We start from the raw sequence: 26,172 nt of genomic DNA, 5'->3' as shown, positions 1-26,172 counted from the left end.
TTAGGACTGCAAAATTTTAACCTACTTAATCTGCGGTAAATTTATACTACAAAACGATGCACCTAAAGCAAACAACCGAACACACGAAATACAATTAAACACTGTAATGATTTTACTCTAAATGTGATTGCACAATCCCATTTAATTACCGGTTTACGGATGCCCTTATATAAACGTACCCACGTTTCATTTATAAGTAAAACGTTTCATACACAACGACTGAAAAGAATTATCGAACACATATGACCGAGTAATAATATAATATAAAATTTGAAAATCTAACGTTCACACATGCTTAATTTTTTTCTGTGACACAATACATAAAACGATATAAGATTAGGCCAAAGAGTACACATACTTTTTCCACCGTAAGAAATAACCACCCGGTTTCGATGGTTTCCTTTTCATCTTAATATCGAAATTAGGTTAATTCTTTCTCTGTATTAGTTAGATAAACAAAACACAATCTGGTGATCAAAAACTTATACGAATGAATCTGACGAATACAAATTTTTTCGTGATCAACAGAAAACTAAACAAGTTATCGTCTGTAACGTAACGACTTCAGTGCTATTTCGCAATTTCTAACTTAATAGATCATTACGTATACCTATTGAATAAACAGAAAGTCAAATAATACGCAATATTCATTTTCAGAATCGTTACTTATTAATTGCATTACGTATAAATCAATCGATAATTTTTTTTATGTTCACTATTTTTTTTAAAAGTTCTAATAATATACACTATTTTTTATTATTAAATAATAGTCAAATAAAGTCCGCTGCACAAGTCGATTTTGTCGGCGATCAAATTGATAGGAAACCGAACCGACAACTCATAATTTGCCAGTGCCGGTCAACCATTCAAAAAATTGACATAACATTGAATATGCACTATATTTTTCATAGTAATAAGATAATATGAAGATAATTTTTTTAATTCTGTAAGAATGTCTACCAAATTATTTGATCGACTTTTTAAATATATTGAGGTCATCAATAAGTGACAGGGATTCACAGTTTATACTTTGAATCCCTGTCGGGAAAAAAAATACTTCGTTTTCAAATATATTCATAATTTCTTCTCATCATCACTTTTTTATTTCATGATCTGAGTACTCACTACACAAGTCCCAAACGGCCCTTCGACATATAATTTCTGAAATAGATTTCTCTGTATCGAAACTCATTTTATCATTCTCAGTCTATGAAAATCAATAAGTGAAACTCGTACACAAGTCTGGTCTCCGCCAAAGTTGCTCGCAAAAAGAACCTATTCATTTGAACCGAACCATCAGCTGGTTGCCGAAAACTTGCTTTTTGTCGCGAATAAGTGCGTATTCACTTATATTATCTTATAAGGGTAACGGTTGTTGACAACTTGAAAGCCGGCAAGTGATCGACAATGCGTGACGGGGCTTTTTATTAATGATCAATATGCATCATCGATACTACATCACGTAACAATTGAAATCAACAGTTAAAATAAGAACGTCTTAAACAACCCACAACACACCTCCGATAACATAAATCTGATCAACTCCCCTCAACTTTCTGTCAACCCGTGCATCATTATAAATGAATAATTTTAAGATCAACCTGTCATGAATAGAAGCTAATAAATGAAGGTATTTTTTTTTTTTTTTTTTTTTTTGTTAAGGTTCGCAAACCTAAATTAGTTCCTACTAAAACAAAAATACGACTTTTCATAGTGACTGCAATATATTTAAAAGGTATATATAAATTTTCTCAACATGCAAAGCTGTAATAAAAAAAATACCCGATTATGCTTTTAATATATAATGTATAAAGATAATGAATATATTGTAATTTATAATGTAAATATTCATTTTACATTTATGTAATCATGATTCTAATTTTTCGTGCGCCTTAGCCAAAAGAAAAACTTATAGCTGAAACCTCTCACCTGGTATTCAATTCAAAACTGTATTCTATACTGGTTACCGAGTAAAACTTAAAAAACATAAAATTAAAATACATTAAAGATATATATATCTTACTGTTGCTAAGTATACATTTTTTTCACGACATACTGTAAAAATTCGTAATCTAATTTACGGAATAAATATTAAATTGCACTTCGTGTTCGCTGAAGCTTTAACGTAAATTGCTGTACAAACAGAGTCAAAAATTCTGCAATTTAATTTTGAAATAGTTTCAGATGAAGACTTTAAAATCTAAAAACTTGATGAATAATAATGTAATTTTGGTCTTTGGAGGGGCAGGTTGGGGCCCAACTCAAAATGTTTAAATAGCAACATACGAGTACATCATATGCAATCTCACCGTAAAGCTTTCAATACGAGAAAATTAGCGACAGGCACAACGCTGTACTATATCCCAATCGAAAATGGCGGAAGACAAATTTCGGATTTTCCCGATCTTCAAAATCAAATTCATTCATTCGGAGAGATACGAAGAAAAATTCTTTCTTTTAATTTGCCTTAATTAAGATTAAAAAAAAAAAAAATTGGAAGGTATTTTTTCTTTTATTTACATCTTAATGGGGATTATTGAATTAATAATTTAAATCTATTGGGAAGGTGAACCACCCGTTTGTTCAACTGATTTAATTAATCATCGATTAAATTAATTTTAATATTAAAAAAAACTAAAATAAAATGGGATTGAGGTTATTAATTAAAAAATAAAATAAACTGCAACGGAAATAATTTTCAGAACATTACAAATCTGAAAAAATTGAAGTAAAAAGTAAACTCAAACAATTTCACGATATAAAACTGAAGATAAATATATATTAAATCAGCTGATTATTCAACTGTTAACCAGCGGGTAAATTTTTCTCTTACTTTTCTATTTTCTCCTCTAAAAAATTTCTGTTGGAATAACAGTTAATATTTAATCAATACTTTTATTCCATACGCATTCGTATTCTAGAAGGTGGATACCGCTGAAATTTGGTAGTTGGGGTTCAATTAACCACACACCTCAGGAATGGTCACTCTCTTTCTGTACAAGATTCATTTACATATCATCCTTATCTAACTAGGCCATGAGGTTGCTTATTGTTCACAATCTGGTCAGATTACAAACGTACACATTAGGAATTGAAAATAAAAAAAATACTTTCATTCCAAAACTTTCTCAGATCGAGTTAGGTGAAACTGTTGACAGGAAGTCGTCCCTAGATGTAATTCTTCCGCAACATCCATATGTGGCACAGGGCGATCTGCAGGTTTTAATAGTTGGAAAAAATGTTAGACTGGAAATAACAGTATGACCGCAGTTCTGTGGAGGAGGACATTAGTTGTGTCTTTTTGGAGCAGGTTTTTGACACTCAAGTCCCTGTTAAACTTGTTATTGATGGTCTTGATTTTTGTGTTGTTAGTTCATACTTTCAAATACATATTGTTGGTTATGTTTGTAACTGTCCTATAGTGCTGGGTGGTAATCCAAATTCTAAGTCGCTGCTTTGGCGTAATGAAGTCACGTATGATAAAGGTGAATTAGTCGCAGGTTTTGTTGTGCAGAATAAATTAGAGGTGTTTAATGTTTTCGGTGAGTTACTGACATATGCTAAAATGGCAGATGGAAGGAGATAGGTCTACTGGAACGAATATTGATATTACTGTTGATAAGCTAATTATATTACTGGTATGGTTGATGCTCGGTCTGTTGATGACTGTTCTAATGATCACCCATTATCTTTGAGTTGGCTAGTCAGCTGCGAGATGCTTAAAATGCAATGACCCTATTCAGCGGGGGCGTTTCCAGGAAGGCGGTCTGGCCTAAATTTGTTAATAATCTCTCAGCCAGCCTCCGTGTGTTATGCCGAAGTTTGGATGACATTCAACTGGAAGATCTGGCATAAAGATTTTATCTGGCTTTCATCACTGTCGCTGAGAATTCAATTCCTAGTAGTTCAGGTCAATAGAATTTCCCCTTGGTGGACTAGAGGGTTGTCTATTGAAACAGACTGTGATCCATCTCAGGAGAGCTGCTCAGCGGAAGACTAATCCTGAACGGTGAGCGGTTTTGCAAATGAATATCGAAGGTAGAGATCTGAACAGTTTAATTTGGTAATATCAAAAAGGGATTCTTGACGTTCTTTTGTTAAGAGAGCAAGGAAATAAGGATTCTTGAGGCGTTCCGTATAAAGTCCTAAGGCAAAAGCGTAAGAAAAATGTTCTTTTGTCGGCTCTCTCGACCCAGCAGGGTGTTGTTTCTAATATAGCTGAGATTTTAAATATTCTATTAAATGATTTATTGTCGGATGATAACGTGCCTAATGTAACCTCGTATCATCAGAGTCCGTGAGAAAGTTGTTGCTTTCCTCGCCGAGTTTTATCTGTAGAAATTACAGAGATACAAGTACGTCTGATAATTTACAGTTCTGGTAGGAATAAAGCCTCCGGTTTCAATTTAATTACGGGGGGGGGGGGCTCCTTATCCGTTCTGTCGGAATTTGTATTTGTATTTTGACTACAATTTTTAGTAGGATACTCTTTGCTGGCTATTTCCCTGTCTGTTTGGAAAAAAGGTGTGCTTAAATTGTTGTTTTAAGATGGTGATAAAGATCCCACTGTGAGCTCGTCTTATAGGCCTTTAACGCTATTGTCAGTTATTGGAAAGGTTATTGCTTATTGGGATGTAATAAATACAAATGCTGGCTTCCTGAAATTCTTAGCCCTGCGAAGTATGGCTGAGGGAGTCTGATGCAGTTATGGATGTATGTATAGAATGGCACTCTAGGTGACTGGGGGCCCGCCTGGGTACTTACTTCGCAAGCCAAGATAGGCAAGATAGGCATGTTAGCTAAGAAATTCATATTTACTGTTAGGATGAGAATGGATGTGTTGCGAACTTTGTGATGAACTGTGGTGTGGAAAGGTAGGACTTCGCTCCTAAATGCGGACCAGAAAGAGATAGGGTTTGTTTTCATTAGAAGCTTATTAAATTTGTGAATTTGTGTCTTGATTTTTAAGTAAATCAAGAGAACTTGAGTAAATTGAATTGTAGAACAAAATTTTCGTTGTTGCAATCAACATTTGTTTGTTGGTATGCGAATAGTACGAGTATTTTTGGTGTTTAAAAAATTCAATCCAGTAATGATTCGAGTCCAAAGTCTAACTGAAGTTATACGAGGGACATTCAATAAAGAGACTAACTGATTTAGAAAAAAACTGTGTATTTTTACAAAATGAGAATTTTACTACTTCTCAACATAATCTTCACCAATATTAATACACTTGTCCCAACGATGAACTAGTTTTTTTATAACTTATGCAAAGAAGTCTTTGTCTAGTTGTTTGAGCCACTTTCCCACAAATTCTTTAACCTCCTCGTTGTTGCTGAACTTTTTTCCACGTAATCCCTCCTTGAGTGGACCAAACAAATGAAAATCCGAGGGAGCCAAATCTGGACTGTAGGGAGGATTTGGTAGTAATAATGTCGTCAATACGGGTTTCAAGCGGAGTTGACACTTCAACTGGCCGGCCAGGACGTGTTCACCAGTCACTGAGGTTCGACCGATTTTGAACTGTTCTACCCAATTATAAAAACATTTTGGTTCACACAACTTGCACCATACTGTAAAATCATTCCAGAAAAGATTTTTGTCGGTTTTTCACCTTCAGAAAACAAAAAACGGATCACTGAACGTTGTAACTGATGTGGAAACTTCAAGCAGACACGCCATCGTTGAATGCAATACTGAGGTTATAAACAAAACAATTTTTATCCGTCAGCTGTTCTCAGCTCATTTCAGTGATACCAACCTAGTCATGAAAGTACAAAACTCCTCCTGCAAACCGTTTCATTTCTACATCAATTTGTCTCTTTAATTATTGAATGTCCCCCCATATATGGGAAGAGGATTTGTGTGAAACCTTCAATGTCAGAGGAAGGCACGGGGATCGTGCTTCTGTGAATCGGTTAATTTGATAGTTGAGGGTTGTAAGTTATGGTAGGTGGTCGTGGATGGAGGAAGCCATGCGAAGGCGATAGTAAGTTGAGTAAATACACTGATGAAAATGTCTGCCTAGGCATTTGCATCGGCGGCATCCTTAAACACGCTGAACTGATAATTGTGATGTGTTCATCAGGTTTTTAGGGTCTAAAAGATAACCTCTGGTAAAGTCCATCAGGGTAGGTTACGTGACGACCAGGATCGCCGCAAGACGGTTCAAGGACAATCTTCCCCTACGGGGGTCAGGATGTTTAAAGTCTGTTCGACCTTTAAAATGAAACATCTTGGTTCTAAGCGTTTATTTACATCTGTCTCATATTTCTATGTAAACGTATATTTAAATACTGAAAAGGAACCCTTAATTGAACAAGTAAAAAACTTTATGGAACATAAATCAGCGGATTAGTCACCGCGAACTCTTGACCGACAATTACTGTTAAAAAAAAAAGAAGAAATAATAATAAGACATTCGAAAACGTAATAACTAGACAACTAAACTTCAGTAGAACAGAACAGAAACAAATTAAATTCGGCAGGGGAAAAACGGAACCATAGCTTAGTTGACAATGAGTGTGAAAACAAACTGACAACTTACCATTGCACATCTCACCTTAGCTTTCAGTGTGAACCGGTCTTTAGTTACTACAATTAAAATAAAAAATATGATATTAGTATGGCACGTAATATATGATTTTATTTATCACAATAATATTGGTAGTCTGTGGTTATATTGATAAAATACGATTGAATTGTATAGTATGACGATTATAACATAATCTAATAGTATACTTGCGTAGTAAAAGCGAATGTACACACTCTTATTCTCTCTCTCTCTCTCTCTCTCTCTCTCTCTCTCTCTCTCTATCTATCTATCTATCTATCTATCTATCTATCTATCTATCTATCTATCTATCTATCTATTCATCTATCTATCTATCTCTGTTGCATGTTGTAAGCTGATCGACAGCAGCGTTCTTGTCTAGATAAATAATGTGGTTTTTCACATTATACAGGTGGAAAAATCATGAGAAATTATTAAAACGTATGAGACTTTATTACAATAAAAAATAACACGAGCGATTGTAAGTCTACTCATATACACAATATGGGATGGTTAGATATTTATATGCATATAAACGTAATTTTTATGATATGAAACAAAAAGAAAGTAGTACGAACAAAGTATATATTACAGAAACTAAAAACTGCAATTTTGGTTTTAAACTGTCTGATGATAAGAATTCTAAGAACAAACACTAAAATAAGCTCCAAATACCACACAATGTATTATAATACGACGTAGATTATAGCTTACATTTTTATAAATATCTTAATACGATTAATTTCCATGCAAACATTAATTATTGTTACCAAAGTTAAAAACAAGTAATGTCAATTCAAAATTACAGATCAGTAATAATTTCACAGTAATAACTAAATGAAAGAACATAAAAGATTAAACTATTCAAACCAACTAGTAATCTAATCAAACTGAAGAACAATATACGACGCGTACTAAAAAATAAGTATAAATTTTCAGAAATTATCATTATTTAAAGAAATAGCTCCTATAGAATTCATCTCTAAAAAAAGAAAATACTACTAACTCAAATTCTAGGCCTAGCCACGTGATCTACAACGGTAAAAGAAATTCTTCGAGATTATTTTACATGTTTTTAAACAAAACAAACCAGTTTTTTACGTATAAAAGGATTCTGTTGCTCGTATCTCAGATCTAGCAAATCTAAATGAAATAATAACCTATCGCGCAATTAACCGACCACAATTTTCCACGTACGCAATTATATTTAAAATTTTAACCAAAAATAACAAATAGTTAACATGTTAAGTCTGTATTAATATTTAAGTGTTAAAACAATGCCGTATAATCTTGATAAGAACTATATGTTATTTAAACCCGACTGCAGTGCGGTACGCCACAATGTGGCTCCAGCCACCTGTATCCTTACAGGGTGACGTCATACCGCAAACAGCACAACGGCTGCAGCCGGAGGAGGTATCCATTCACTCCTGTACCAGTTCAAACAAAACATTCTGTGCACTAGTACCGAATGATAAAATACTAATAGGTGGAGTCGAGTACATACGAACAGTTACATTCGCGATCATTATTTACATAAAAGGACTTGTTTTCTAGATAGTATGTAGATATTAAAATATGTTCATTTACAAATATTTAAATGAAGCATTATTAATAAATACATTACTATAAAAATACGGAGCATTTATAAGCAAAGCGATTTAGTTTGGTTACAAGTTAATCAAAACAATAATGCACACAAACGTAATGAATTTCATATACAAAGGAAAAAAAACATTGAATTGAAAATAAACTAATAATTAAAGGAAAAAAATAACTTTAATAATAAATAATACTTCACCAGCTATCAAATCTAAAATCAGCGATTAAAACAGAAACCGGTAGAAGTCGCTTGACCCGTAAAGTCAAGAATTCCCTTCAACAAGTAATATACAAAGTACATTCCCAACAATGTACAAGTACATTCTCCTAGTACTTCCCAACGGGGACGCTTTGAAATTAAGCATCATTAAGATTTAATATGAAAAAACAACACCTACGTTGAAATAAATGTAAAAAAATACCGCTACCATTTTTAAGAGTACACGCATTAAAACGAAAAGGCGAGATTAAATATTTTCAACATCGTCCTCAACGACAAATTACAGTAAAGAAACGCTAGGGTAGGACTCCAACTCACTAGCAACAGGTATAGGAATATTGTGTTGAAGATTTAATGATATAAGTGGCATACAAAAACAAAAAAATAGTGAAATATGAATAACGGTATATTTTTAATAAACGTTATACGGATGTAACTCTTACCAAACAATTTATATCTAAAATTATATATATAATTAATAATATTTTTTTCTATTCTCTAGATAAACACCTATCTCTATTATCAAAGAAATTTGTTAAATTAATAAATGTACTTAACAAAAACGGGCAAAATAGTTACATTCTGGTTTGTCAAGCAAAGATGTCTGTTAATAATAACCATTCAGTAACAAAAGTTTGGTCGAGAGAGTATAGAGGAGACAGCGTTAAAATATCACCGTTCAATGTTGGTATCGAACTGACAACCTCGTGCGCGGGAAGACAAGAGATAACCCTTGAGTTCTCCAAACATTTGTTCATTAACTGAAACTAATAAGATACTAAAACTATCTTCAAAAAATTTATACAGAAAAAAGATAATCGGCCTATCATTTTTAATGAGATATTTATGCAGAATAATTTAGAGCGGTTTTTAAACGGGTTAAATATATTCTGATATCACTCAAAAAGCTTTCGTTAAATGAGAGTAAAAAGGCCTATTTTTATTAAAACTTTCATCTCAAAGATGGAAGAAGAGTCTAAAATGAATATTCATTAAAGTTCTAATATGAATACTAATGAGAAAATATTAATAAAGTAAACTGCATAATATAATTACGAGGTTTTTACACGAAGACATGCTTATTCCTTATTACAACAACCCGGTTCTCCTTCGCAATTAAGCGGCTAAATTAATTCATTTCGACGACGATAAAAAAAAGAAGAAAATTAAAAGGGAAAAGGAGGGATTTAATATTATTACTTAAATAATATTATGTAGCTTCTGAATACTGATAAAAATCCTTACTTTTATTACTAAACAAACGAAACAACGAAACATCTTCTTCAATATTAAGCAAAATTTTCACAATCGTACAATTATTCGTCTTAACCGCAACAAAAAAAAAAATTACTTCAGATGTCCCAGAAAGTTGAAATTTGTTCTTGCACACTCTACTTGACCTAAATAATAGATGCAACAAAGAGAAAGAATCAAACTTTTCTATCGGACGTCAACAGAGATCGGCGTTGTGAATCGAGACCTAAAATCAAATTCATTTCGTGGTTCAAACGGTTGATGCTTTATGTAGGCCACTCTGCAGCGGGAGTATATAGCAATTGAATACTTAAGCAAGCTTCATAACGCGATGTAAAGTTTATTTCAAGAAGCTTAATCCTGTTCTCGGACGGATAGTTTGTATCTAGAAGAAAAATAATCTGTGTACTTGATCGATGTAAAAATCCCCGATCAGAAATACGCTATTCCCATCCTGATTGGGTAAACTCCGATCGCCAGAGAGAACGTGGAAAAGATGGAGCTAAGAGAAATTCTCCTTCGGATAGAGTTGTTTATCTAGCTCTGTGGATCCCCTGAGAGTAGATCGTCTCTTTCGTAATCGATTTCTTTTCGTCAATCTGGTGTTCAACGAGTCAATATGGTATTCGATGAGTTTTACATGGACTGTGCTAAAATTCGGGGGATGTAGAGTTAATGTTTACTTGATCTTTGAAGGCTTTAGGGAGCGGTTCTATCAACTGATCTCTCCAGGGACTCTGTTCTTATCGGCGGCTGTACTAGTAACCGACCGAATTGACGTTCTTATCGGGTTTCCTAATCCTTCCTAAAACATACACACAGAAGAAAAAGGCAAACCCCAGACAACATTTACGGTAAGATTATTTTTACGTTAAGTTCAGATAAATATACCCAGCGAATTGCGTTAATATCATAAGCCACGTAGAACAAACCGACATCGACACAAAAATGTTAATACCCGATTGAAGTTCTTCTATACCTCAAAAATTCCTAGAAACACGAAATATATATTTTTTTTAAACCCATTGACTAGACAGGCACACATTTTTAAAACAATAATTCTGTAAATGAAGAGTCTCTCCATTGTCGCACGGCAAATAGTTACGCTTTAATTTTAATAGCTCTCAATGCCGTCTACTTACCACCATTTTGTCCTTTGTTCTTAGTTAACAACAAACAGTATCCTGATGATCTAGGGCGAAACAAGCTGCACGAGTGCTCATTTAAGCGCGGGATACAGAAAAAAATACATATAAATCCGCTAATATAGAATGTAAAGAGGGATCAATACCGTTTACTGAATAAAAATGACTTCTAATTTTAAATGTTTTAAACTACAAACATAAGGTATACTTTTACATTCAAAAACTTGTACGGGAACGTAGTTCCCAAAGTCCACGAAAAGGAGTAGTTTAATAAAATCCAATTAATTTTAATTGCGGGCCTCTAAATTTTTTTATCAAAAACCAAACAGAAGAATAAAACTGTATAAAAGCAAACGAGGCACGTGAAAAATCTATGTAAAAAAGAAAAAATTATTTAACGTTGTTTACACATTTAGAGCTACTACAAACAATTATTTAGAGTAAGAGTGGAGGTGGTGTAACCGAAGAAACTATATGAAAGCTTGGAAAATAGCAGAACAAATGGAAAATGAGAGGTGTGAAAAAAACCGTTCATGCTGATTTTTAAACGATTAAAAGGCTATAATTTATATTCACCGACAATAAGTAACACTAAAATAAAAAAAAATAAGCAACATGTTTTAAAGAAGATGGAACAATGCAACTTTCATAACGGTGAGAGAAAGGAAGAAAAAAGAAAAATAATTCAATGTAACTGACTTTTAATAAAAATAAATAAATAAATCAAAAAAAAAGCACAGAAACTAGAGCGAGGCAAGCTAACATGCGTGATTGGGTACAGAACACTTTTCTATAGAATACCTTATTCAATGGAAGAAACTTCAATGGCGTATTAACTTTCAAAAGATATATAAAATCAAACCTCCCGCAGTTCACAGAACCGCTTAACATCAATAATAATGTTATCATACTTCTCTATACAGAAATAATAACAATAATTTAAAAAACATTTTAATTAAAGGAAAGCCCAGTGCTCATTTATATTAAAAAAAACTCTTATGGTCATACACAAAATGTAAAAAAACATCTGTTTCACAGTATTGAATTTCCTTCACATACAAAATTAAACACACAGTTATAGGCTACACTTGTATGATTTGTGCTACAAAAGAAAAATATTAAATTCCATCTCCGACGAATATTAGAATGAGTCTGCAATTCAAACAACAAAGAAAAACAAACTGTTAAACGAATTTTAAGATATAGCTACACCAAGGAATAAAATTTAATACGAAATACAGAACAAAAAATATATTTTTGTAACTTCAATTTAAAACAAGACTCAATTTAATGAAACGAAAAATTAATATTGTACTCGGGTTAATTTTATTAATCTAAGCGCAATAAAGCAATAAAATACTGTATAAAATAGGTAAAATTTAATTTAAAAATCCTGACTAAATAAACCATTGAATACGTTTGCCTAGTAGCAAATGGTCGACCGCTGTATTAATGCTGTTTTAGGATTAATCAAATTCCACTAACGTGCAGTAACTGTAATTTTAGTCGGCTGACAAGCAGTAATCTATCAAATAAACATATTGGGTTTTTTAAACCAATTTGATCAAATTTCTTGTTATTCAATGCGATTTCTGGAATAAAAATAAGAAGGAAAACCCACCGGGTTGGTCTAGTGGTGAACGCGTCTTCCCAAATCAGTTGATTTAGAAGTCTAGAGTTCCAGCGTTCAAGTCCTAGTAAAGGCAGTTACTTTATACGGATTTGAATACAAGATCGTGGATACCGGTATTCTTTGGTAGTTGGGTTTCAATTAACCACATATCAAAGGTATGGTCGACGTGAGACTGTAGACTACACTTTATTTACATTCATACATATCATCCTCATTCATCCTCTACAGTAATACCTGAACGGTAATTCCCGGAAGCTAAACAGGAAAAATAAAAATAAGAAAGTTAAAATACAGTGTTGTTAACGTTTACGTATTTTAGAAAGGATTTTTTTCTTTTGTTTAAATGGAATATCCATTATTAAATAATTATCATTACAGCCAGTAAGCGAGAAAACGATTATCTGAACAGAGGAGAGGAGAGAGGAATTATCTGAACTGAGGAGAAACCGCAATAAAAGATAATCGATCCTAGTCAGAGGATACCTCTAGGGCTTATCCAGTCTAAAGGCGTGAATGTCGCCCACAATTTCTCCAAAGATCAAGCACCTTAAACCAGGCTATTAGCAACAGATTATAGCACAAGAGTTTACGTTGACCAGCTTAAATGTTACATGCAGCAATGAAACCGCTTATCCTCCACAAACTAAAAAATAAAATTGAAAACAGTTAAAAAATATATAACCATTTCCAGAACCATCTGACATTTAGAAATATCGAAGAATTATAACCGTTCAACTAGATCTTCAATGGAGCAATACACAGGCTCAATACGAAAGCTAGAGATTAAGAGTTTGTTAAATTTTTTAAGTTTTAGTGATTTTGACAAATGGCTTAAACCAAAGTCTCAACCTCGGAAAATAGAATCTTTCTCAGTTTCAATAATCTATATCGGGAGATATGATGTTAATAAACTCATATTTTCGTAAAGATATCAACTACAGCACACAACTCAGATTTTTCTCTAAACCGATTTATAATTGCTTTAAAGCACTTTTAGACTTTTCATTCCTTAATGATGTAGAATTATGCTGGGTGTATGGACATTCAGGACTTCAGAGTAAGAAGAGTGCTGACTTTCTGGCCAACAAATACTCATTTGTTGGTCCTGAACAGGTATGTCGGGTTAGTACAGCCTAGGACACGGATCTACCCACCGGGTTGGTCTGGTGGTGAACTCGTCCACGCAAATCAGCTAATTTCGAACTCGAGAGTTCTAAGGTTCAAATTCTATAAAGACAGTTACTTTTATACGGATCTGAATACTAGATCGTGGATACCGGAATTCTTTGATGGTTGGGTCTCAATTAACCACATATCTCAGGTACGGTCGACGTGAGACATTACAAGACTACACTTCATTTACATTCATACATATCATCCTAATTCATCCTCTGAAGTAATACCTTACGGTGGATTTGGAGGCTAAACAGAAAAAAAAGAGTACACGGATGTAGAATAAAAAACAGACCTATAGAAATTAGAATAATCGATATCTGATAAAACGTGTGAACGTAGGAAAACCCAACCAGAAGCAAAGATTTACTTTTAAATCTTAACTCCTTTGAATAAAAACCTTTAACTCATAAAAAATTAATATCATACAAAAAAACGTAAAAATAAATAGCCTAAAACTTCTTTTTACTAAATCTAATGTAGTTGTACATATCGAGAGATATCGTCTATATCGATCGTTGTCTATGTCAATATCGACTTCCTCAGACAGTTATTATGTGATTAAATTTTCTTAAATATCTCAACCCCCCCAGCGCCACCTAGAGGATTCATTTGTCGCAAAAATATTTATTTTCATGTAACTAATATATAATCCGAATATAAGCCAAATCGGATCATAAGTACAATTTTTCGAAATATCTCGTCTCTAGAGGGTTCAAACTAATTCAGAAACCTTCGCGGGCGTGCGCACAACTCACCAAAGTTTCATCGCAATCGGATGAATGGTATAGGAACGCATACATACGGGACAAACAAACAAACATTCATTTATATATATATATATATATATAGACTATATAACGTTTTCATTTGTATATTACTATTATTTTTCATTTCTATATAACGTTATCATTTGTTACAAATGAAAACACATAAACTAACAAAAATTTACCAGTTAATTAAAATTAATAGTTAAAAGTACCAGCATTAATAAAAATATTATTTAGGTTATCCGCAAAAACGCAAATGCTGTAACGTATACTCACGAACAACAAAACAATATTACAATAGGGCATATTACATGTTAAGCTAGAAAGAAAAAAAAATTATCATTCATATACAACAATGAGAATGACTTATAATGTAACTTAAAAAGGAAAATTAACAAGGCGGCGATAGACTGTTCCTGCATACACAATGTAAAACATTTAGTTAACAAGGTGCATCCGTTTTCAACTACCTCATTTAACTTCACACCTCTTTACTATTTCTATCCTCCATATAACATTAAACTAATCATATTATTACACATATAATAACTTTTATTTCAAAAATTGTTTTCTGCAATAAAATACAAATAATTAAGAAAAATGTTGAAAGTACAAACCTAATCACAGAAACAAATACAACCTCATTTAAAAGCAAATCTAATTTCACTTAAACTTCACCCATCAATCTCAATCAAATGTTCAAGTTGTGCGTAAATATTTGTAAAAACCGTTAAATATTGCAAAGCTCTTTGACATAAACACAAAAAATGTAATCGAATATACCATTTAAAACAGGTATCTTAAAGATATTTCAGGTACTATAAAATCAAAAACAATATACAGACAGATTAAAATGTTCATATCAATTAATACACACAACCCAACCCTATGCAATAGGCATACAGCCATTAACATATGTTTCACGGTTGTGTAATATTTAACCCCATAAAAGATTTAAATAAAAGTGAAAGACTTTTTGGCTTACCTGCCAATTCTTTAAAATTAATATTCAGAAATATTCCAACATAAATACAAATAACAAATAAAAGGACACATAACTTTTAACTTCAAAACTTAAATCGTTTAATTTATAGTAATTATGAATAATAAAAAAATATGTAATCGACAAGGATGAAAACCTATTGTAAAAATCCAATCGAGTCTTGTTCTTATCTATAACGAGCCGAAAATTCATAAAAAATCATAAGCACCTTTATTTCACGTCCAATATTTTATCGCAACTATTCGCGATACAAAATCGTTATAAATAGTAACCATTTATGTCAAAATAATATTGAATCATCCATTAATCTTATTTAATCTCCAATTTATCATAATATGCTGTGATAAACTGAAGATTAACAATTCTGAAAAGGTAATTTTGTAAATTGAAAACGAAATCCAGGGACAACAGAAGAAACTATGATTTAATGATTAGTAAAAAAGAAATAGTAAAAATTAGTAAATGTACCTATATTCCAGATAATGTAGCGCAGTTCGTACTGTATAATACAAAGAATTCGTCATAAAATAAAATTAATTATATTTTCAATATCAAAGAATGCACGTTCATTTAATTATATCGCTCTGATAACGGGGATTAAAGAAAGGCTACCTATGATTTTCCCCCATTTTTGTCAAGCGGAGTTAACGAATAAGGTACTGAAATATTCCACGCATTAATTCAATGGTACATTGAAAAAAATACATCAAAAAAATACATAGGATTCAAAAATACATCTTACTTCAGCAACTACCCGCGTATAAATGCACCTACATAATACGAACTTGGCTCCGCCAAAAACAACACAAAACATATTCTGCCAGGTAATCATCCGATGTTGCACAAAGTAAAATTAAAAAATTAAAATTTTTTTGTCTATTTCACTAGCGAATTCCCATGTTCTTGAAAATGAATTCAACTAAATCGCGAAATTACAAAGAAATTGGAGACCTAAAATTAAAAAAAAAAAAATGAACAATAAATTTCTAGAAAATTCGATAATGGTGTACACTCTCTGTCTACGCCTGCCTATTTTTCTATAAGATGATATCCTAATTGTTTGGTTTCACAAAAGTCTCGAATTTTTTATTTTATTAATTTGTTATTTATTTATTTTACAAAAATGTTATCAAATAAGCCATTTCACTAAATTATATTAAGTTCAACCTTTACAGAATAGATAATACAAGCCTGCGATGGTTTGTTTTTTAGTTTTTGATAATTGATTCTTATGCATTTTTTAGCTATGAATCCGAAAATAAACTTCATTTTTTTCCATCACGTCAAGATTTTTCGCAAATTTCAAAATTTGTAAAAAGTTGAAAAATTGCGAAAATGTACATACAATAAAATACATACAAAACTAATTTTTTTATAATAAATTAATATAATATATTCACTTTTTTGGCTTTTACTATGCATTCTTATAGCTAAACAGTTCAGTGATCTAAAGAGAAGAGCTCCCCAGCCCTCTCTTATTATAAGGGGTCAATGATTACCACGGCCATTGAACCCTTATTTCTATTGAAGATTACCACAAAATAAGCCTAATTTCTATTATAGTGCATTTTTGAATGAATTTATTTTTATTTAATTAATTTTTACAAGGTACGTCATGCCTTTGGAAACTACTCCCTCTTTTCATCCACCCTTAATGACGAATTATGTAAAGTACTAACAATTTTATTCCATGTGTCGAAGTTGGTTTGGACGACTTATACTCTGCTTCGCGGTATCCATATCGCTACGTGTTGTCCATAGGGTTCATCTCGATGTAACATCCGGCAATAGTGTGCCATCAACGTAGTATTCCATTTTTCTTGATACCTCCTTTCTTTCATGTCCTGATGAAATCTCTCACCCATCTGTTCGCTAAGGGCACCCAGATTTTCAGGAAAATAGTCCATATGTGAATTTAGAAAGTAAACTTTCAAGCTCGTGGAACAGCCTAAATCTTTGTACTTCCGCAGCATGTTCTCAACCATTGATTACTAAGTCCTTAAAGGGTCTCCAGGCTTCTTTTTCTACAACTTCCATTTGTTTCTCAAAATTACCATCTTTGAAAAGTTTTTTAATCTCAGGATTATTAAAGACTAAAATTCTAGTTGATAAGACTGGAAATGGGACACAGATGTATTTAAAACATTTACTTTCTTTGTTAAGGTTTTGACAAATTGCTTCAACAACCCTAACTTGATATGCAGAAAAGGAGAACTTTATTTAGATCTATGAGAGCTTTTTGAACCACATTTTCGGTACCAGGTTCTAATGAAGTTCTTTTTGGCCAATCTTTCCTTATCCAGTAATTTTCTCAGTCTCTGCTATCCCATTCACGCAAAAATCAAGGAAACTTTGTGTATCCTCCACCTTATTACATCGTGGATACCGCTGTTCTTTAGTGGTTGGGTTTCAATTAACCACACATCTCAGGAACGGTCGAACTGAGACTGGACAACAGTACACTTCATTTACATTCATACATATCATCCTCATTCATCATCTGAAGTAATACATTACGGTGGTTCCAGAGGCTAAACAGAAAAAGAAAGAGGTTATGTCCTAGGAGCATAGATACTATTTTGAGATCGCCACACGTAATCCAATTATGATTGTCTTAATTTAATCTTATCGAGAACAAATTCCGAATTATCGTAACCCTCTTTTAAATTGATATAATGACCAACGGGAAGTGACGGATACTTATTCCCATTATGAACATAATACAATTTTGAGGCTTCTTTGACGAATCTATCAACAGTCTGTAAACGGTACTTTCGTACGGAATGTTAAACTAGTCAAAAATCCACACGTACATCAGTGCAGAAGACTAATTCTTCTTCCGAAAAAAAATGGAAGAAAATCCTTTTCTCCATACCTCAACCAGGAAAATGAGGTGCCAGCTGGTAGCAGGTTTTTAAGCCTCGAACCAAGCAATTTTGAATTTTCTTCGATCAGATGTAAGTGTCGAACCAAATCGTTTAGTTCTGACTACGAATAAAGCTATGGTGCACAGTTATCTCCGGGTTCGTACTATTCGATGTTATCTTCATTTAAATCACTTGTGGAACCGTCTATTTCAGATAAATTTTCTGGTGGAATTGCCACTGGTACGTCTGGACCACGAGGAACCGGGGGTAAAGCGCTAGTTTGAATAGACGATTCTTTTTTTTATTTTTAAATTGAAAGTGTGAACACCAGTTGAACAAAAGTAACAACCGTTGGTGTGATTTCGTGGCTCTCGCCACACCATTGGAACTCCAAATCTGAATGCTTCTTGTTTACCCTTTCACCACCGTTTAAGTCCTTCAACACATGCGTAGCAAACGTAGTGGGATGCCCAAGTTTTGTCTTGATCTGCTATTTTCATTCCGAAATACTTGAGGTACACTTGTCAATCGAAACTTGTCATATTTCTTTTTGCCTTTCCACCATTAACTCGCCAGAAATGTAACCAAAAGAACCTGCAGAATTTTTGCAGCCTCTTGAAGCCCTTTTGAAAACGGAAAGTTTGCTTTATGGCCTGAAAATATATTTTACACCGACAAAAACGTTTGATCACGGAGGACGGAAAAACTCGATTTACGCACGGTGATGGTTAAAACAGCACTGATAATAGTTGCACGAGTGGCGCGAATAGCTGCCAATGAACATACTACTTCTTGGTAAGTTTTGTCAAACCTGTCGGCCAAGCTCTCCCACCATCTTATCTTCAACCCAACCCACCCCCTCTACAGACCACTCAACTGACTAGCTATAAGAATGCATAGTATAACCCAAAAAAATGAATATATTATATTAATTCATTATTAAAAAAAATTGATGTCTATTTTATAGTATCACATTTTCGCAATTTTTCAACTTTTTACAAATTTTAAAATTCGCGATTTGAAAAAACACCTGACGTGATGGAAAAAAATGAAGGTTATTTTCGGATTCAGCGGTACAAAGCACATAAGAATCAATTATCAAAAATTAAAAACATTCCAAAACCAAAATTTTGCAGGCTTGTGTAATTATTAATCCATTGCTAGTTCTTTTGATTAATCGGTATTCTACTTCATTAATGGTTCACGGATTAGCAGGAAAATTTACTACGATTAAGGAAGTAACAATGTTTATTCATAAACTGAAAATATTATTTTCTCCAGGAATAAATTTCATTGTAGCGATTCAATTTGTAACTCGTTTTCACGAAGGCATATACGAAGGTAAGTCAATTATTATCCGCAATGTAGTTATAAATTTTATTGCAATTCAAATAGGAAACTTACATGTACATCATTTTTCAACATAGTCCCCTTGCATTTCAACGCACTTGGTCCACCGTTGCACAAGCTTCCTGATGCCATCAAGAAGGTTTTCGGTTGAGCTAAGAGCCAGGAATGCACCTCTTCTTTCATTGTTTCGTCCGAGGTAAATCGACGGCCCCTTAATGCCTCTTTGAGTGGAACAAACAAGTGGTAGTCAGAAGGGGCAAGATCAAGACTATACGGAGGATGAGCCAGTACTTCAAAGTTGAGTTTCTGGAGCGTTTCAGCAATGTGGGCAGCAGTATGTGGACGGGCGTTGTCGTGTAACAACACAATACCTTTCAACAGCAGTCCTCAGCGTTTGCTTCGAATTGCAGGCTTCAGCTTGGCAGTAAGCATCTCACTGTAACGCGCACTGTTTATTGTCGTGCCCCTTTCCTCATAATGTTCCAGTACTGGGCCTTGTGAGTCCCAAAAAACCGTAAGCATCAGTTTCCTGAGGACGGTTGGGTCTTGAACTTTTTTTGCAGGGCGAATTTGGATGTTTTCATTCCATATTCTGCCGTTTATTCTCCGGCTCGTAATGATGGATCCACGTTTCGTCACCAGTGATGATTCTGTCTAAGATATCCAGTTCGTTACCATAGCAATCCAAATGTTTTAACAGATGTCCAAGCGCTTTTGTTTATGCAACTGTGCGAGTTGTTTTGTGACCAATCCTGCACAGACGTTATGAAATCCAAGTCTGTTGTGGATGATTTCGTAGGCAGAACCGTGATTAATTTGCAGACGATGTGCCACTTCATCAATAGTTACTCGTCTGTCTAAGAAAACCACGTCACATGCACGCTCAATGTTTTCCCAATTTGTGGCGGTAAACGGTCGTCCAGCTCCTTCGTCGTGTGTAACACTTGTGCGACCATTTTTGAATTTTTCAATCCATTCGTAGACACTCCGTTGCGGCAACACAGTGTTGCCGTACTGTACCGAAAGTCTTCGATGAATTTCGGCCCCTGATACACCTTCCGATCACAAACAACGGATCATTGAACGTTGCTCTTCTTTGGTGCAAACAGAAAGCGGAGCAGCCATGGTTAACGGCAGGGCAGCGATAATGGAACTAACCTAGCACATCAAACCTGCACAGATATACCAACAATTAAAGCACGCATGCGTCATCTACGCAACACGACAGTACTACCAACATAAAGAAAAAATATAACTAAATTGCGGATAATAATTGACTTACCCTCGTAGTATCATTGCTGTCGATACAATTTCACTACTGGCTTAAGTGAAGCGATCAATAATGTGCAATCTTCTTTAAAATAATGTATCTCTGAATTTAATCAGTCAAAATAAATTCTACTAAAGAGAAGAAATGAGCAAAAAATTTGAAATCTGATTAATGTTTTACAATAAGACCACTTCATTAACGTCAATAATATTGTGTTTGTTTTTTACTCGATAAGAAGTAGAGAAACAGCCGAGCACAAACTGGAAAAAAATGTTTATTACAAATATCAGCATGATTAAGGAAATATTACGTAAAACAGATACAAAAGATGATTATATTCCGATAGACCTTTCAATCTGAAGTATAAATTAAAATATAGTGCACTTTGTATACTATCGATATTTAAATTATACTTACGTGGTTGCATTATAGGTAATATAATATATTTCCACAATTAACAATCACGGTAATGTATATTCACAAACAAAAGAATTAAAAACTAATAGCAGCTACTTATCGTTACGAAACATGCTACTACTACGTTTACTGAACAAATACCGTTAAAATTATCGAACAGCACAACAAAAGACTGCTTCGTAATTCTGAATCAGGAAAAGTTACTACTTTTAACAACAATACATGTCATTTACTTACCGAGACTCACATAACTTTTGCGATCAAAAAGATGAAAATTTAAATTTTATTCAATTTAGATTTAAAAATTCTTACTTAAAATGTTTCTAACACTAATTAGAATTACAACAATAAATACTATTTTATTCCAACAATAAATTAATTCCATACAAAGATGAAAAATACGAAATATTTGGGAGTTATTGAAAGCTAAAATTAGGCATGATGGTACTTATGTATTATAACGGCGCCACTATGGTTGGAAGGTTATACAGGATGTCCCATATAAAACGCAACCCATCAATCACTCATCCATGAAATTTCAAAAGTCAAGCTTACTCCCCTACTCGTTACTGAAATGGACTCGTCAAACACCTGAACATCGCGGCGACGCAGTAGAACACTACCGATAGTAACAACAATGCAATCATAACGCTCAGTGTATTGCTAGAGACAAGATGCTGTTTTCGCTAGATGAACGTGTTTTCATTGTCGAGTCTTACTTCAGTACGAAATCAGTAGTTGCAGTGCAAGATTTGTTTCGCCATAAGTACCCAGATAAACCAGCTCCTAACAAAACATCAGTATTAAAGTTAGTTGCAAAATTTAGAGAGACTGGTTCTGTTAATAACAAGGAACACAAAAGATCTGTATTCAACACTGCGTCAGTGTTGAATACAGATACAGTCACTGAAATCAAAGACTGATTACTCGCCTCGCCAAATAAATCGATCAGACGTTTGTCTGCTGAAATTGATTTGTCTAAATCAACTGTTCATCGGGCGACCAAACAATTACAATTACGACCTTATCGCATTCAAACGGTTCATCAACTTCTTGAGCCCGACAAAGAAAAACGGCTACAATATTGTCAACGGTTCCGTCAATTTCTGCGTGAAGGAATTAATGTTATGGATTCGTTATTTTTCGCAGATGAAGCACGGTTTCATTTGGATGGCTAAGTAAACAGCCAAAACAGTAGAATTTGGAGTGCTGAAAATCCCCACGTTTATCACGAAAAGCAATTACACCCGCAGAAGTTGGGCGTGTGGTGCGCGATATCGCGGAATAAAATAATCGGTCCTACTTTTTTCGAGTACACCGTTAATGCAGAACGATATCAGGATATTTTATTTCAGTTCATCGCACTCTTGGAAGAGGAAGACAGACACTGCTGGCTACAACATGACGGTGCGACATCGCACTACGCAGATTCAACTTCTGATTTCATTGAGGAATTCTTTGGTAATCGTGTTATCGGTCGAGGCTTGTGGCCACCAAGATCTCCAGATTTGACTGCGGCGGATTTTTTTCTGTGGGGTTACCTCAAAGAAAAAGTCTACAGCAACAAACCCCGAACACTTGAACAATTGAAAGTCAATATTGAACAAGCTGTATTAAATATCAAGCCACAAACTTTGAAAAAAGTTGCAAGAAACGCTGTAAAAAGAATTGAAGCTTGTATTCAAGAAGATGGCGGCCACTTCCAACATTTACTCTAAATGTAAGGTAATGGATGGTAATAATAAAAATTACATTAACATTTACACTGCCTTTTTATTATTTCAATACCTACCAATATAAGGTTGGGTTGCGTTTTATATGGGACACCCTGTATATAATAGATCTGTAAATTTATGATATTAGGAATAAAGTAGAAACACAAAATTAGAAATTGAATTATTTATTCAAATTATAAGTTCACGGTTAACTTTAACAAATATTTCTACTTTATCGTCTTACTGATATGAAGTAGAACGCAGTTATTTAACTCGCCCCCAGTCGCGCTGGTTTTAACCTCCCAGCCGATAGTGGCGCCATTATAATACACAAGTACCGGCATAATTCTGAACGTAAAAAACCGAAAGCGAAGAAAGATTATGTCAAGGATTACCTATAATGTAGAATAAATTAATAACAATAATCATTTTAATTAAATTTACAAAATACATGACACCTAACCTATTTTTCACTAAACTCTATTTAAATAAAGGCAAAAAACTATACATTAAATCTTTTAATAGTAAAGCAATTAGAATAATTTGAACTGCTGAAACATGCACTCATAAATTTCGGACATATAGATATAAATTAATTATTCATGAAGTCCTATAAAAAAATTATATATTTAAAGTTTATAAGTATAAATAACGAGACATCAAATTAAAAATATATATTTCAAATTACATATCTGACCCGTAAATGCTCAAGAAAATTTCGCGTAGTAATTTGAACATCGTGACAATAGTAAATTCCTGCTGTATTCTTTCCAAGATATCTGTACTAATTATTACAGACCAGTAACTTTTCGATTTCACAGCTCAATACGCTGTACGTAACAGTGATGTGCTCAAAAAATTTTTAACTTAATAAAGTCAAACAGTTTTAGATACGGTAAACAATAGGGGCGACTGTAGAACACGAAGCCTGATGCAAGTCTTCGCAGTAAGAGTCCGATGCGATAAAAACAATGACAACGGAGAAGCAACCTCATTCGTATTCAAATAAATAATATAAATTAATCGCTACTATTAGACGAATATAAAGTATGTCAAATAAGAACTACTATACGGTACTCTTCTCGTATCTTCTCCAGATTACTCTCAGAAAATCATTATTAAAAGAAACGGCATCCTTTTGTGTGGAAAGAACATATCTGCCCATGAAAAGCTAAAGAGGGTAATGTCTTGAGGGTTACATGTCTTGGGTACCAAACGGGTTTGTGGTGTGGAACTGTTGACGGATGTCTGATACCGGGCAAAATGAGATGCATGCATAAACATGAGTTAGTGTTGCTGTGATCTACGGCCAGTAGTGATCTAATAGCAGTTCACAAAGGTCAAAAAAGTAATATGTTAAGACGCATTATTCAGTTGATGCATGTTTACTGGAGACCGTGGAGTGATATTTTTTCTTGAAAATGTTGAAAAAATTGCTTTGTGCCTAACATAAGAATCTCGATTGTTAAGCGTCCTTTTTTCCTGCTTACGTCGTTTTATGTAAAAAAAAAATAGGTTCTTGCAAAAATGAAGTATATAAAAACATTTCCGAAACGCACGGGCCAACAGCGATTCACATCTCATGAACACCACGTTCACGAGAAAGTGGTGTCCGTGAACTCATTCACGTAGAGCATGAGCTGGCTTTTTAACTATAGAATGAACCATAACGACTTTTTAAGGAAAATAGCCGGTGAAGTTAAGCTTTAGACACAGTTAAAGTAAAAATTGTTTAGTTCTGAAATTTTCCTCACTATTATGTAAGTAAATAATAAATGTACAAAAAGAAAATCGCATTCAATTGTATGAACAATCTTTAGTAATGTACAAATAATCATAAAATAAAGAAATTATCGGCTGAGCGAAGCCGATAAGTTCCTGCTTTAACTTATATTTAACACTTAGTTCGTTTGTGAAACAGTTACGACACGGGAATGATGGAGAGGTGCGATTCAGGGAAAGTTTCCGTCAAGAGTGAAGACGTGGCCTCCCCGACATTCATGATGCCAGTCGCCACTTCCAGTATGTATGTCGGCGGTAATCATTAGCTATTTCACTCTTTCACGTTTTACTCCACCTTAAGCCTAACCTTAGTCTTTGAGACCATTATACTGCACATCATCACGCCTTTCTCATCACACTGTTAAATTCTTAAGTTAATTCGGTTTCGATGAACTTATTTTTTTATAATTTTCCCTTTGGCTACGTAATTTAAAATGAATATGAAAAATTTGTATTGAAAGTACGTACTCGATCAGCATCAGCCACTGACAACCGGTGATTTTGGAAATTGCACCTACGATATCCATAAAAAGAATTGTTTTTTTTTTTTTGCTAACCCTATCGTAATCAGAACCATCGACAATTCTGTTTTATAATTTATTTTAATTTCTACTTTATTAATTAAATTTCGTAGAGAACAATTTATTAAATTCGGTACAAAATAAGTGAGATTCACTCAAAAAACTAGTTATAATGTTAAGAGTTAATTACTACTTAGTTCCTTCTGTCAAGGAACGTACTGCAAAAAACCTCATAAAAATCAAAATGATTGTTTGCTCGTAAACGCGTCACTAACACAGAAATAATCAAAATGTCAAAAAGCCGGCCTCCGTAGCGCGAGTGACAGTGTCTCGGCCTTTTAACCGGAGGTCCAATCCCGGTCAGGTATGGTATTTTCACACATCACAAAATTGTCATTTCAGCTCATCCTATGAAGTAATATCTAACGGTGGTTTATATGCACATTACCAAGAATAAAATAAAAAATATCGAATAATACGTAGTTTTTAATGAATTCATAAATAAATAAAAATCATTTTTATTACAAAAACTAAAATCAAGAAATAAAATAACAAAAATTCAATTTTTATATGTAAAAGTAATCTTCAGCTATGTAGTAACAAAACTCTGAAATTACAAATATTCGCTTATATTGATCAATTCCCACCGTTTTTAATGAGTTCGACTACATGTAAATGTATAACAGTAAAATACTAACCTTCGTTATTAAAAAAGTTTAATTATAATTTATAATAGCACACCGAAAGATTTAATTCAGAACAATCTGTACAAACGGTAACAGTAAATAAAAATGAAAATAACAAAAGGGAATAGTCACCTAATCGGATAACTAACTAAAATGAGTACATAATTATTGCTGAGTTAGGAGCTGTTAACAGACAAACTAAAATCGCACA

At 33.5% G+C, this 26,172-nt stretch overlaps 1 protein-coding gene across 3 annotated transcripts in view; it reads right to left on the bottom strand.

The window, feature by feature from the left end:
* Arf6 (ADP-ribosylation factor 6) overlaps positions 1–26,172 on the bottom strand; it is a 154,043-nt gene that overhangs the window by 84,937 nt on the left and 42,934 nt on the right. Inside the window, exon 1 of one of the 3 annotated variants that reach the window (XM_075361209.1) lies at positions 6,548–6,569. The exons of the other annotated variants lie outside the window; for them this stretch is intronic. The gene's annotated coding sequence lies outside the window, so the exon portion shown is untranslated. Of the gene's footprint in view, positions 1–6,547; positions 6,570–26,172 lie in introns of those variants that run through there. 3 annotated transcript variants of the gene reach the window in all.

Source organism: Lycorma delicatula, chromosome 3 (assembly GCF_047948215.1).
Source record: "Lycorma delicatula isolate Av1 chromosome 3, ASM4794821v1, whole genome shotgun sequence".
NCBI lineage: Eukaryota > Metazoa > Arthropoda > Insecta > Hemiptera > Fulgoridae > Lycorma > Lycorma delicatula.
Note: the sequence above shows the minus strand (reverse complement) of the source record. Positions and strands in the feature narration are given on the sequence as shown.